The 15402-nt window shown below is 35.6% G+C and overlaps 1 pseudogene; it reads left to right on the forward strand.

Moving 5' to 3' along the window:
• The first annotated feature begins 10738 nt into the window (after positions 1-10738).
• LOC141609537 (5S ribosomal RNA) lies at positions 10739-10859 on the forward strand (annotated as a pseudogene).
• Positions 10860-15402: the final 4543 nt, after the last annotated feature.

Here is a 15402-nt window from a genome sequence, read left to right on the forward strand (position 1 = left end):
TCAGAGCTCAATTATGTAGTTTGTGCTACTATTTTCCCTATTTCCGTCTACTTTCGTGTTTTTGTGTAATATTGCAGAAATGTGAAGAATTCAGCGGAAAATGAGCTAAATCCGTCCCCGAGTATTTATCATAGGACCCGACATCAAGTAGTGACTCGAGGAATGAGCTTGGTGCGCGTTTCAAGGCCTAAAGATAGCAAAAGCATGGGTGCGTACGAGTTTAACAAGAAAAGAAGCACTTCACGATATTGCAGCCTGCTTCAGATGGCAATATCTCTAGTTCTAGAGCTGATAATCAAGTGATTCCAATTGGAGGTGAAAGCTTATCCTCTTATCTTTCCAACGCCGTGTAGAACGCCTGATTTGACCAAGTAACGAAGAAATGGCTACTCTTTTAAGATCGTTGCGCGTTGCAGAATTCGTCAGAATGCATTACTGTACAGCACCCTTGGTCGATCGACTGACCTACATGGTCGATCGACCAGAGCGCGAATTCCAGAAGCTACTGTGCCAGGTACCTTGGTCGATCGACTGGACTCATTGGTCGATCGACCAAGCTTCAAATCTGACGCAAATTAAGAACGAAAATTAGAAAGCCCATTGTATTTTAGGTTTAGGAATAAGAGTTGCGTGATTACTCTATTTAAGGATGACTCCTGTAATCAGGGGAGGAGGACCGAATCTCGGGGAATGCCGAGATCAGGTATTTGCCATCGTTTAGTTTTGCAATTACTTTAAATTTCTCAATAAAAGTTCGTTCTTTGCATTCAATTACAATTCTTCTTTTTGCCTCTTGTTTCGGTAATTGTTCCTTTATTTCAGTTTTAATTCGTTGCTTTAATTCCTTTCAGTAGTTTAGAATTGATTAGATTAGTTCCCAAAGCCATCAATATTTCGTTTTATGCATCTCTATTGCTTAGTTAGTTTAATTATGTATTCGTTTTCGTTAATTTTTAATTTAGTTGTTGTTATTAATTCTATCATGCGTAGCTAAATATTCCCGTGCTAAGATGCGAGGGGATCTGCAGCGAAGACGACGTAGAATAGGTGACCTGATGACGGACCATGGTCGATCGATCGATTAGTCGATCGATCGATCGATTTGTTGGTCGATCGACTAGCTTAGCTGGTCGATCGACGCAATGCGATAGAATAGCACCGTTTCAATGTTTTAATTGCAATATTTGACAACGAGACCGAGAGGAGACTTGTTAAATGCTTAGGAATTGACCGACCCAGAGATCGAGAGATAGGGGAGGGAATTTGACTAAATTGAAACGACTAAATCTTACTAAGATCGAAAGATAGGTAAAGTTTAGGCATTAGGAATCACTTTTCAGGGCGAGAGCTAGTATTAGTGAGACCTAGGGACCAGTGGCATAGGCTGAGAGGCGCTACTAGTTAAGAATGGACCGAGAGGACTTCTTATTTTCCCGCCTATCGTGATTATTCGGACTTAGTTAGGAACCCATCGTCGTAGCTACAGTGAACCGACCGTTTTAGCATTCTTTTTATCATTGTTTACATCTTTTGATACTATTATTTGTTTATTTAGTTTATGTTATTAGATTTAGTTATAATTCTCATCAAAACCCCCTCACTGTTACCGTTAGACTAGAATTGAAAGCAACTATAATCTCCCTACCTCCCTGCGGATCGACCCTGACTGCCACTAGCTTCTGTTAGTAGTATTTAGGTTATAAATATTATTTTTGATACTAAACGACGGTATCATAGTGTTCGATCGAATGAATTATATGAGGGAGAGCTCGATCGAACAGAATTCAATATTCGATCGAATAGTTTCTTCGAGGAAGACCTCGATCGAACTAATGCAAGTGTTTGATCGAGCAATTTTGGTGAGGAAACATCTCGATCGTGTACTGTTTTATCTCGATCGAATTATTTGGCTATGGACATCATTGATTTGTCATTTACGCCTATCCCGGATGACGATAAGAAGGTAATTGAAGACCAATCCTATCCAGCTGGAGGTAATGCTATTCCTTTTGTTGATCCTGATGGGATTCCTTCTGTTCCTTCAGTTAAATCTTATATTACTGCTATTTTGACACCTCCGCCCCAGTTAGGGAGCAAGTTGGAGAAATATCATTTTGTTTCTTCTTATACAGGTCGTGACAGGTTAGAAGACCCGGGAGGAGGATTTGAAGATTTCATGCCGCGTATAAAGAAGGCGCGAGAGAAGTCCAAAAGTGGCGAAGATGTTGCCGCCAAGAACCGATGTTCCTCAGTTATTGCTGTGGAGGCCGAAGGTGAAAGTCATGGATGCTGAAGGGACTGCATTCAGTCAGAAACCTTGTTGTGGGCCATTAATTTTTGTTGGTGGATGACGAAAAAAGGTCGAGCTAGGACCTATCTGAAACTAGCACTAACCGGGAGGCAACCCGGAATTTAATGCTTTTTATTTGGAGTTTTAAGACATTCTTTTATTTCATTTTGCATGTTTAATAATTAGTTTTATCGACTACAGATTGCGGAACATTTTAGATTTAGTTGTGGTAGCATTTATGGTCGCTATTTGCATATCTGTAGGTACAATCCTACCTTTTGTTTGCGCATTTAGTGTTGATCCGACGACTACGACCTCCTATGTTGCTGGCTGGCTTGGGGAGGTCCATCTATGTCACGCTATTTTGTGAGTTTCCTAGCTCTTTATCTTCTTCATTTCCTTTAGTTTGCATTTTCCCTTTCCCCTTTTGTTGTTGTTGTTAGCGGTTGAGTACAATGAGGGCATTGTACAGTTTGGTTTGGGGAGGGTATATGCATCCATATCTGTGTCTGCATATTGTTTTTATTGCATTTCCGTTTCACGTTTATTGCATTTCCGTATGCATTGTTTTTTTTTTCATTTCAAAAAAAAAAAACAAAAATCCAATAAAAATCAAAAAAAAAATCGAAACATTAAAAAAAAATCATGTTTCTTTTGGCATATAGGTTGAGTCGGAACGGTAGTTTTTCAATGATGAAATTGCACTACACTTAGTCATTTTGCCTAAACCTTGCAATTTTGACATCTTTTAGCATAGTCATTTGCATAATCCACGGGTTTATGTTTAAAGGGATATTCTACATGGTACCCCTCAACTTTTTGACTTTTTACGTGGTACCCCTACACTTTTTAAAACATACATGGTACCCCTAATTGTTGTCATTATCACTAAGTGCACCCCTAAACTTTATTTTCCATCAATTAAACTCAGTTTTAGGCGTTAAGTGATGACTTGGACGCGTAACCAAGCTTGTCATTTATTATCCCATGACATATGGACTTTATTAGGCTCAATATCTATCTCGATTCTAATATTTATTGATATATATGGGCTAAAAAATTTTTGACGGAAAATTTATTGATCCCATGCCAAATTATCACGTCCAAAGATGGATATTGAACCTAATAGAGTCCTTATGTCATGGGATGATAAATGACAAGCTTGGTTACGCATCCAAGTAATCACTTAACGCCTAAAACCGAGTTTAATTGACGGAGAACAAAGTTTAGGGGTACACTTAGTAATAATGACAACAATGAGGGGTATCATGTATGTTTTTAAAAATGTAGGGGTACCATGTAGAAAGCCAAAAAAATGAGGGGTACCATGTAGAATATCCCATGTTTAAATTTAGCTGAACGAATAGACTTGACCTGAAATTTTGGCAACCTACTCATATATTCTAAGTTTTAGAGCCGTATAAACTGGTGTCATTTATGACCAGTTTCATGTAGGATTGTGTGTAGTTGCTCCTTGCATAGCATGTATCATTAATTTGCACGTATATGAAATTCAATTGCTTTTTGCCTACATACGTTCGGGTTAGTGGTTGGTGTCACATGCAGGGAGGTGCTTACATTCCCTTTTTCTTTCATTTTTACCCATTTAACTCCACATTTAGCCAAATTTACCTTTTGCTACATCCAAATTTAGCATGCCTTGTCAAGCTAGTTTAGTGTATGTTTTTGCGGTATTTTATCTATTAATCCGAGTTTGGCGTGTATTGTATGGATTTGGAGTTGGTAATTTATGAAAAAGAAGGAGGATGATGAAAAAAATTGAAAAAACACGAGAATGAAAATCAGAAAAAAAGAAAAAGAAACCGAGAAAAAGAAAAGAAAAAGATGAAAAAAAAAAGATTTTGAATGATAAAGGTTTTACTCCTATGCTATCATTTTATCTTATGAGGAGTTGTTTGATATTTTGTCTAGTGAGCTTTTATGCCAAACAAAGGCACCTGTGCTTATTCTTGATGGTCTTGAAGCGGATTTGGTTCATTTGTTTTTGTTAGGATACTAGCTTGGCTTATACCCTCACATTCCCAAAATGTTTTGCCCCTTCTTACCCATTACCTCACTATTCCATACTTTTGTAAGCCCTCGGCTGTGACGGGACCTTGTTTGGTTGGAATGTATGTGTACGGTAGCTAGAATTGTCTATCATATTAGATTGCATGCATGTTTATGTAGGTCGTAGTTTAGGTGAGCGACTTTATTTCTTTCTGTCTTACATTTATATGTTTACCCTTTGATTTATTGAGAGAGAGTGACCCGTGAGAGTCCAATTTTGAAGGTCTTGCAAGGTTAACGGTTCAGCTACTTCTATAGACGTCTCTATAACTCGTTTGCATTTGACAATTTAGCTACTAGTGTTAATTCATTTGCTTTATTAGGTTGACGATTTGTAGCTTGCTCTGAGTTTTACTCCGTTCCATTAGTTAGTTGCATATAGTTTGCTTGGAGACAAGCAAAGGTTTGGTTTGGGGAAGTTTGATGCATGCATTTTATATAGACTTTTTTGTACCGTATTTGCACGTATTTCTATGCATTATGTGTAGTGTTTAGCTACAAAAGTCCCCCGAATTGTCTACTTTGGTTTCTCTTGTCCTATTTGCAGGTATGAACCGGAGAGGAGCGTAATCAAGCCTAAAATATATCCCTATGCATGCATTTAGGAGATGAGTTGAGTCAGAGTTTGAAGACTACTATTTTGAGATGCGCATAGAAGTAAGGTAGCTAGGCGAGCAAAGGAAGAGCTTCAAATTACTAGTGCCTACTTTGAATAGCCATATCTCGAGTTCTACAATGGATATCCAAATTATTCTAACTAGAGGTGAAAGCTTATCCTCTTAGCTTTCCAACGCCATGAAAATCGCTTGTTTCCGACAAGTAACGAAGAAATGGCGGCCGTTTAAAGTTCGGTACGCAAAGCAGGAATTACGCGCTGAACAATGCTCGATCGAAGGGTTAATCTACTCGATCGACCCCTTTAACCACTCGATCGACCACCTAATCTACTCGATCGAGCACTTAAGTATTCGATCAACCACTTTTGAACACCTTATTGTTCGATCGAAAGCTTTTTGGGAAGATGCCTCTCGATCGACTAACTTATAGTTGGTCGATCGAGCAAATCAAGTCTGACGCAGCATATTTCAAGTCGAGACCTTTTAATTTTATCTTAGTTAATCTTATAATAATTATCTCTTATAAATAAGAGATTATTAGGTCATTTAGGGGATCCTTTTATCTCCTTTCATATCTCTCTTTCCTTTCATCTGAGAATTACTTTTTCGACGTTTATTTTCCCGGATCTGAACTTTTGTAATTTCTTTTACTCTCTTTATTTAATTTAATTCCTTTTTGCATATTATACTATGTTTGTTATTATTTCATCTTTCGCTATTGTTTTATTCATTGTTATGTCTGAACTAATCCCTTAATGCTAGGATTAGGGGAACCATGCTAGTATAACGATGATGCGATAATTGGTTTAGGAGATTTGGTTGTGAGAATTGTTTGATAGTAACATAACTGTAATTATTAGGTTGAATGCATGCAACTGAAGTAATTAAACTGGTTAAATTCAGACCTGGATCGAAAGATTGGAATGAACAGACTTATTATGAACAATAGAATACTCTAATGAGGGTGAAAGCTAAGTTAGTAGTATTTTAGGGCGGATAGCGGACCGAAATGACCTTTCCTTTACCCTTCTCACATCAAACCAACTGACCTTACCTTTAGCTGATTTGTGTAATATCATGGTGAACCGACGTCCTGGCATATTTCTCTCTATCTAATTAGGCCCTGTTCTTTCTGGCTTTTTAGAGTGAATCAATCGAATCGAGCCAATCGAATCAATGGAGCCGAGCTGAATCGAATCGAGCTGAATCGAATCGAATGAATGGAGTGAAATGAATCAATCAATCGAATGGAGCTGAGTTGAACTGAACTCGGCTGATTGGAGCTGAATTGAACTGAAATAATATTAATATTAATATTAGTATTAATATTAATACTAAATATAATAATAATAATAATAATAATATTAATAATAATAATAATAATAATAATAATAATAATAATAATAAATAATAATAATAATAATAATAGTAATAATAATATAACTATTATAGTTATTAATATTAATATTAATATTAATATTAATAATATTATTATTAATATTATTATTATTATTATTAGGAGAAGAAGAAGAAGAAGAGGAGGAAGAAGAACATTAATAATAATAATAATAATATTTAATAACTATGATAATTAGGTGAAATAATGGAGCACCGATTTGCTAGATTGATGTTCAAAGTCTAGCCGTTTATCATCCAAATTTAACTGATTAGGTAGCCATCACGAAGCACCAACAATCCTAATTTAATCAATTAGATAAATAAAAATTGACAGACCCTAATTTCATCGTTAACAAATAAATAAAATTTGGTTGATTAATTAAAACTCAACAAATAATATTAATAATTGATACCAAGTAAATTAATTTATTATTTGATAAATTAGAATCCATCTTGTAAGTTTTAAGTCATTTGAGCAATTAAATTAAGTTTTAGGGAAAAATATTGATTTAAGAGTTCACTTGGTTTAGTTTTAGGTGAAAATGGTACAAAATAGAACATTATGAAAACGTGTATATGAAAGAGTAAAGTTCGTATATGAAAAAATAATTAGGTATTAATAATAGTAATATTAAAATTAACAAAGTTATTAATATTATTATTATTAATAATTAATATTCATAATAATAATAGTAATAGTATTAATTATATTAATATGAATATTATTGATTTTAATAACCATAATATTCATAATAATAACAATAATGAGGATTAATTAATAATAAATAAATAAATAATAATAATAATAATAATAATAATAATAATAATAATAATAACAATAATAATAATAACAATAATAATAACAATAACAATAATAATAATAATAATAATAATAATAAATAAATAATAATGATAATAATAATAATAATAATAATAATATGAATAATAATAATAATAATAATATGAATATGAATAATAATAATAATAGTAATAATAATAATAATAATAATAATAATAATAATAATAATAATAATAATAATAATAATAATAATAATAATAATAATAATAATAATAATAATAATAATAATAATAATAATAATAATAATAATAACTATTAAGTTTAAGATTCACAAAATTGAAATTGGCTGAATTTAGTGGAGCTGAGCTGAGCTGAACTGAATAGAGCTGAGCTGAACTGAACTGAATAGAACTGAGGTGAACTGAAGTGAGCTGAAAATAAGCCAGAAAGAACATGGCCTTAATCTCCTATTTCAATCCTTGCTATTTAATTTCAGTTTGTTAGTTTAGTAAAAACAACTCAAACCCCCTACTTTGTGACCGTAGACAGACTGAATAACGAGTAGATAGTGACCGCCTCCCTGTGGATACGATACCCGACTTGCCTCTGCTTCATTAGTTAGAGCCTGTTGGTTTTATTTTGATAGGGTTGCGACAGCAGTGTCATCTAGTATAAGTTATACTCGGTCCATTTTGTTGTTGTACTTCACTCCCGAATAGGCTCATCAAACCCAAGGGTCCTCTCACGCATCGCAAGGTTCCTTTGTGGGTCTTAAAATATTCGGGTGTTATAGGTACAATGGGCGGATTCTTAAAAATAGGGGGTACCATGGGAAATCTGACAAAATTAAGGGGTAATTTACATAATAAATTATATGCGTCACCTAAAGCACATATTAAATAAGATAATAATAAAATAATATAGAAATATACGGAGTATTACAGTATCAGTTCTAACTACAATTGACGCGAAAAGGTAGAGCAAATGCATCAGTTATGGAAAGAAATGACGCAAATAGTTAAATTAATTGGCGCTATAACAAAATATCAATTGCATCAGTTTCTGTCAAAACGAACGCAAAAAAATAAAGCAAAAGCATCGGTTCTATACTATTTGCGTCAGTTCTAACAACATTTTGCGTCCATTTTATTGTAGGAACTGACGTAATTTGCGTCGATTTTAATAATACAACTGACGCAAATGTTTTGAACTTATTGTGTCGGTTCAATAACCGACACAAGGGCCAATACGTCCCCTCGATATACGTCAACCCAAAACCGACGCAAATAACCATTTACAACTTACGCAATAGGGGTATTTTCCATTAGTGAAACCCCTATTTTTGAGCTCGATTTTGGTTCACCGATTTCTCCGCTCCGGACCAGAACCCGATCTAGCAGGTGCCATAATTTTTGGTCATATTCATAATACTGTGTTGTAGTGGTAGTTGGCTGAAGTAGTGATGGTTGTGGTGCTGGTGGGAGTGATGATGGTGGTGGTGAGGGTTTTTAATGGAGGAGAAAGTTAAAGGTTTAAAAAAAAGGGTACTCACTTTAACCGGTGGAATTTATGTGAAATATTAGAAATAAGAATGGGTGATTAGGAAAAAGTTGGAAGATTTAGAACGAAGAAGAAGAAAAATTAGATGGAAGAATGTGACTCACAAGGTCACTTGTTTAGAAACCGGGAATATTAGGCTAAAAATGGGATTAGTCTACTACAAGTTAAATGACGTCAAAGATGGATTTTTTCTCAGTTAAATAATAGGATGAATTAATCTGGGAAGAGAGGGTTTAGGACGGATTATTCTCATGAAATAACCCTATAATTATTGAGGAACAATGTTGCTTTTGGGAGGGCAGTTGACAATCCTATTTTCCCGCTTTAGTTCTTACTCCAACAGTTCGAATCTTCTAAAAATACTTTCGCGTGACAAGTTCTCATTTTTTTTCCCCAAACCAAACTCGTTCCATGAAGAAATTCTTATTAGGTGGCACCCCCCCCCCCTTTCTCTCTCATGGTTGGTTCCTTCTTAACACGGATGACACTTATAATTGAGTCTGACAGGTTGTAGAGGCGTTATAAGGGCTGACATGGGAAAATTTGCCTAAGCATATTTCTTTTCTTGTGGTTATTGCTCTTCTGATCTATGAGAGCGGGAATGTTAGCTGACCTTGAGAAAGCAAGGGAAATCCGTATAGACAAGCTATTAGTACATATGTATAATAAGTTGTTTGAAACCTGTTTTGGAAAATCAATTGTCTAAGTAATAGTTTGACAAGTCGTCAAGCGCTCCAAAGATCTCATACGGCAAATGGTTGGAATGTTCAAGTTCAATACGTCTGGAGAGGAGGAAACCGACTAACCGAGCTGGGGATTCGCTAGCTAATCAATGATCACCCCGTATACTATTATAACTCAACTTGATTCTCCTCCGCCTCCACTTTGGTTGATTTTGCGAGAAGATCTACTCGGTGTAGCTCTTCCTCGTATGGTTTTCAGTTAGTTTTATTTTCAGGGTTTTCTCTCTTACTTGCCCAAAAAAATAATAATTATAGACTATATTTTCAAGCTTTAATTAAGGGTTTTTTGTCAAAAACTACCTTATATTTAGGTGTATTTGTAAAAATACTACCTTATATTATTTTTTTTGTTTTCAACTACCTTTACTTTCTTTATTTTTGGTCAATAACTACCTACGCTAAGAATCTAGACATATTTGGTCTATTTTCCGGCTTTAACATATCTCACATGACTCTTTTATGTTTTAATCTTACTAAGGCCCGATTTTGGGAAGTCATAAAGTACTTACGCTAAACTTTAGTAGATGTTTGTAGTTATTATTGAAATGTGAAATTTATTAATTTTACTTATCTGAAGTTAAATTTTGGTTTGGACGCAGTTGATCATTGTTGTTTGATGTTAAGAAAGTCATGTGAGATAGGTTAATGTCACTAAATCGACCAAATCTCGCCATATTTTCAGCGTAGATAGTTTTTTACCAAAAAATGAGAAAACAAAGGTAGTCTAAAACAAAAAAAATGATATGAGGTAGTTTTTTTACAAATATCCCTAAATATAAGGTAATTTTTGATAAAAAACTCTTTAATTAACGAGAACTTATTTTGGGTTAGTATAGTAGTATAGTAGTTTTGAAGGGTGTGCAAACGCGTGCTCTAATCTTCATAAATAGAGATTCAATCGATCATGCATGAGTAAACAACCTATTATCCATATAACCACCACCGTGGGTCTTAGGTCCTGTTCTTTCTGGCTTTTTAGAGCCGAATCGAATGTGAGTTGAATCAATTGAGTGAATCAATCAATGGAGCTGAGTGAATAATCAATCAATCAAATGGGGCCGAGCTGAATCGAATCGAATCAATAGAGTGAATCAACTAAGCGATTGAGTGAATTGACCTGAAATAATATTAATATTATTATTAATATTAATACTAAATATAATAATAATAATAATAATAATAATAATAATAATAATAATAATAATAATAATAATAATAATAATAATAATAATAATAATAATAATAATAATAATAATAATAATAATATTACTATTATTATTTACTAATGCACCGGATCCCATCAGAACTCCGCAGTTAAGCGTGCTTGGGCGAGAGTAGTACTAGGATGGGTGACCTCCTGGGAAGGCCTCGTGTTGCATCCCCTTTTTTTTTACTAGACTTAACTTTGCTGTTGCTAAGGGTGTGGGAGCCCAGCTTGTTTCTCGGCTCCCCACCAATTTCATGTAAACTTTTGTTTTTCAATTAATGACAGCTGCGCGCATCCTTCTATAATAATAATAATAATAATAATAATTATTATTATTATTACTACTACTACTACTATTTGTTTTTTTTATAAAAACGCAAACTTTTATTATTATTATTTTGTTTTTTATATAAAAACGCAAACTTTTATTATTATTATTATTATTAGTAGTAGTAGTAGTAGTAGTAGTAGTAGTAGTAGTAGTAGTAGTAGTAGTAGTAGTAGTAGTACTACTACTACTACTACTACTACTACTACTACTACTACTACTACTACTACTATAAGAAGAAGAACATTACTGATACGTGCATTTTATATAGTCTTTTTAGCCTATTTATGCACGTATTTCTACGCTTTTATCGTAGCTTTATGCTACGAAATGCCCCGAATATGCTACTTTGGTTTGTTTTGTCTTATTTGCAGGAATGAACCAGAAAGTAGTGAAATTGAGCCTTTTACCATCCTTTTAGCATGCATTTGGAGGAAGAGTGAATTTGGAGCGGGAATGTAGCTATTTTGAGATGCGCAAAGAAGAAAGATAGCTAGGCGAGCAAAGGAAGAACTTCAAATTGCTAGTGCCTACTTTGGAGAGCTATATCTCGAGTTATACAACAGATATTTAGGTGATTCCAATTGAAGATGAAAGCTTGTCCTCTTAGCTTTCCAACGCCACCGGAATCGCCCTGTTTGCCCAAGTAACGAAGAAATGGCAGCCGTTTGAAGTTCAGTCCGCAAAGCAGGAAATCGTTGCTGGAAAGTACTCGATCGAGTAGATTTATGTTCGATCGAGTCCTTTTTCTACTCGATCAAGTAGATTAAATTTATGGTTTACTCGATCGAGTAGATTTTCTACTCGATCGAGTGGTTTAAGCTTTAGTTACTCGATCGAGTGGTTTTAAATCACTTGATCGAGTGGATTCGCTATGGGCTTGGGCTTTTTAGCTTATTTCCGTCATTAGGTTAGTTAATAATCCTATTTTCTTATAAATAGGAAGTGAGGATGTCATTTGTAACTCGTCTTTGGACCTCAGACGTTGCTTCTCCTCTCTTATTATTTCTAATACACTGTTACTGCCATTCTCTCTTATTTCCGGATCTATTCCTACTGTAACTTCTTTCTCTCCCTTTTTCTCCTTAATTATTTAATGTTTATTATTCCCCCTTCCCTTGTTCTTACTCTCTTATTCATGTCTAGCTAAATACCTCTGCTAGGATTAGGTGATTCATTAGACTGATGTTAGTTGCTAATTAGGTTATTAGATCTGTCGTTGTTGTTGTAGTCTATGTTGTTAATCGTTGCTTTAACTGTATCCTGCTAGTTGAGTCGACACAATTAGCCTTTTAATATTGGTAACCCTTGACCTGGACCGAAAGGTTGGAATAGGGGAGACCCGCAGTGAACAATAGGATGCTTTAGTGAGGGCGAAAGTTAAGCTAATAGCATTTTAGGGCGAATTGAGACCGAAAGGAGATATTTGTTGCCCCTTAGACCGACACATCGACTGATTTGTGACCTTAGCTGCAATTGACTGACGTTTATTGATGACCCGAAGTCCTAGTTCCTTCCCTCTATTGTTAATTTCTTCTATTTTATCTCTTTTCCCTTAGTCTCTTTAGTTCAGTTGAAATAATCAAACCCCCCCCCCCCCAGAAAATTCATAGACTGAAATAAGACACTTAGAACTCCCTACCTCCCTGCGGATCGACCCTTACTACCGCTTGCTAGTTGTAGTTTGGAATTTATAAGTATTATTTTTGGTACTCACTTCGACAGGTATCAAATTTTGGCGCCGTTGCCGGGGAGGCAACGTAGTTTTATTTGTTTTTATTTAGTTTATTTCTTGTCTCAAGGAGCTTCGGTTCCTTGAGACCGTTATTATGTCTTTCGTTCTTCTCTTTCCGCAGGAAGAGAACGAAATTTTTGGTACTTATTTAGCCAGGTTTTGGAGTGGCTCGAGCCCAGGCGAGATGCATTTTCGAACTCCAATTATGCTTGGACTATCTTCCTGGGTATGAATGACCCTACGCGAGCATACCTAGAATCTATTGGTAAGTGGGATTTCGAAGGAATCCCCGTAAATGAGGTATTAGAATTCTTTGATTGGTTTGTCTCTTGAATCTCTTAAACCCAACTTTTCTCTTCAAGTTGACTCAAATGAGGGGGTGGGTGAGACCTTAGAAACCAATCTAGGAAATGCTGACGGAGACATAGAGGAGACCACTAGCGTGGTTGATAATCCTTTTTATGAGGATAGTTTAGAACCCCTTTATGATTCTTGCACTGATAGTGAGGGTGATTTGAAGGCTCTCTTTGAGAATCTCCATCTTGACGAGTCTAGCGATAAGGAGAGTGAGGAGGTAGATTTAGACAGTCTTGAGGTCAAATGGGATACTTATGATGATATAGATGATGAGCCTATTATAGAGGACCCGATTGACCCAATTGACTTTACAGCCCCATGCATCTGGGATGATTATCCACCTTCTCTTTTAGCCGGCCAGACTCCTTCACCTCGCAGTTCTTACCCGTCTGAGCATTTAAATTCTACTCGCGTTATTTTTAAGTTGAATGTTGTTGAGCTCCTTCATTTACCACCTGCGGTTAATTTGAGCTCTTATATTCCACCCTTAGCTGGAGGGCAGAATTATTTTGTGAATGATTTTGGGAGCTGTCATAGGAAATTCGTTAGGCTTAAACGATTTTGCATTTCAATTTCCTATGCTATTACTATATTATGGTTCTACTTACAGTTTTGTGTAGCACATGCGCATCTATTTGACAGGTTGGTGCGAGCTTTGAGTTGCTTTGATTGGGTTCAATTAGAGTAGTTGGCTGAAAAAGAAGGTCGAGCTGGGACCTGTCTGAAACTAGCGCTACCCGGGAGGCAACCCGGAGATTTATTTTTAGTTGTTTTTCAAACATTGCATTTTATTGTGTGTAATAATTGGTTTTTATACCATAAACTATCTCAGTATGCTTGTTGACACGTCTGTCGCGTACCTGTCAAAAATACCAACTGGCTCTAACTAATATAGCTAGGGAAGTCGGGTCGAATCCACAGAGAGGTAGGAAATTGTCAGCTTAATCTAAGTTTGTCAAGGTAACCAAATGGGGGGTTTTTAAATATTATATTCTAAACTAGTAAGAATAAGGAAGAGGAAATTAAAAGGAAGGAATCAAACAGATAAAGAGAAACAGCTAAGACAGACGGTTCACCATAATCATTTAGTCAAGTAATCTAGGTCTCAGGTCAATGCAAATACGGTCTAAGGGGTAGCGAACGTCACCTTTCGGTCCTTAATTCACCCTAAAGCGTAAACAGCTTAACTTTCGCCCTCACTGCAATACCCTATTGTTCGCTACTAGTCTCGCCTTCCAGGTCAAGGATCACTAAGAATTAAAGGTCTAATTGCGTCGACTCAATTAGACGGATACAGTTAATTGTAGCATTTAACCAACAAAGAACTTTACTAGCATTAACCCAATAAACCGATTACTATTCCCTCATAATTATGGATCCCCTATAGTCTTAGCATAACGGAAATTAGCTACTCATAACCAATGAATTAATGATAATAACAAATTGATAATTAAGACTTAACATAATGATAAAACTAAAGGATTAAAATAGAGCAATTATGATAACAATAAAGGGAAGAAGGAATTTGAGCAATGATTAAGAATTAAGAGATTAAAATAGAATGATAATACCAATCGTATCCCAAATCCGAGTAGCAAAGAGTAAAAGAAGCAAAATCCAAAGAACAAAGAGCAAGAACTAGAGTAAAACAGATGTGGTGTGTTCCGAGAGGAAAAACGTAGTTCACTCCTCCAGTCTTATACTCAAAATCCATCCTATAACCTAATCTATGGACTAATTACAAAAGCCCATAAATTAATTAGGCGGAAAAAGGCTGTAGAGGGGTAAACCACTCGATCGAGTGGAAATAACCCACTCGATCGAGCAACTGTGCATCAATCTCCTCGATCGAGTAGAAATAAACTACTCGATCGAGTATTCCTTGCTTTGCTCCCTCTTGCGTGTACTCAAAGTGGTCGATCGAGTAACTTAGGCAAATAAAAGCATTCGATCGAGCAATGAATCACTCGATCGAGCTGTTTAAGCTCGTTAGACCTTGAATTACTTCCCGAACTCAGCTCACGCGCCCTCCAAGTGTTAGATTTCCAAGTCCCGGCTCCTTATTCTCCATGAATGCATACAATTGGGACAAATTAGGCTCGATTTAGCTCCTTTTCGGTTAATTCCTGCAAATTACATAAAACGAACCAAAGTAGGATATTCGGGGGCATTTGTAGCTAGTGCTACAAAGAAAGTACAGAAATGCGTGTGAAATGAGGTGAAAACCTTATATAAAAGACACGCATCAAATCTCCCCAAACCAAACCTTTGCTTGTCCCCAAGCAAATATGAATGCAA

This window comes from Silene latifolia, chromosome 10 (assembly GCF_048544455.1).
Source record: "Silene latifolia isolate original U9 population chromosome 10, ASM4854445v1, whole genome shotgun sequence".
Lineage (NCBI taxonomy): Eukaryota > Viridiplantae > Streptophyta > Magnoliopsida > Caryophyllales > Caryophyllaceae > Silene > Silene latifolia.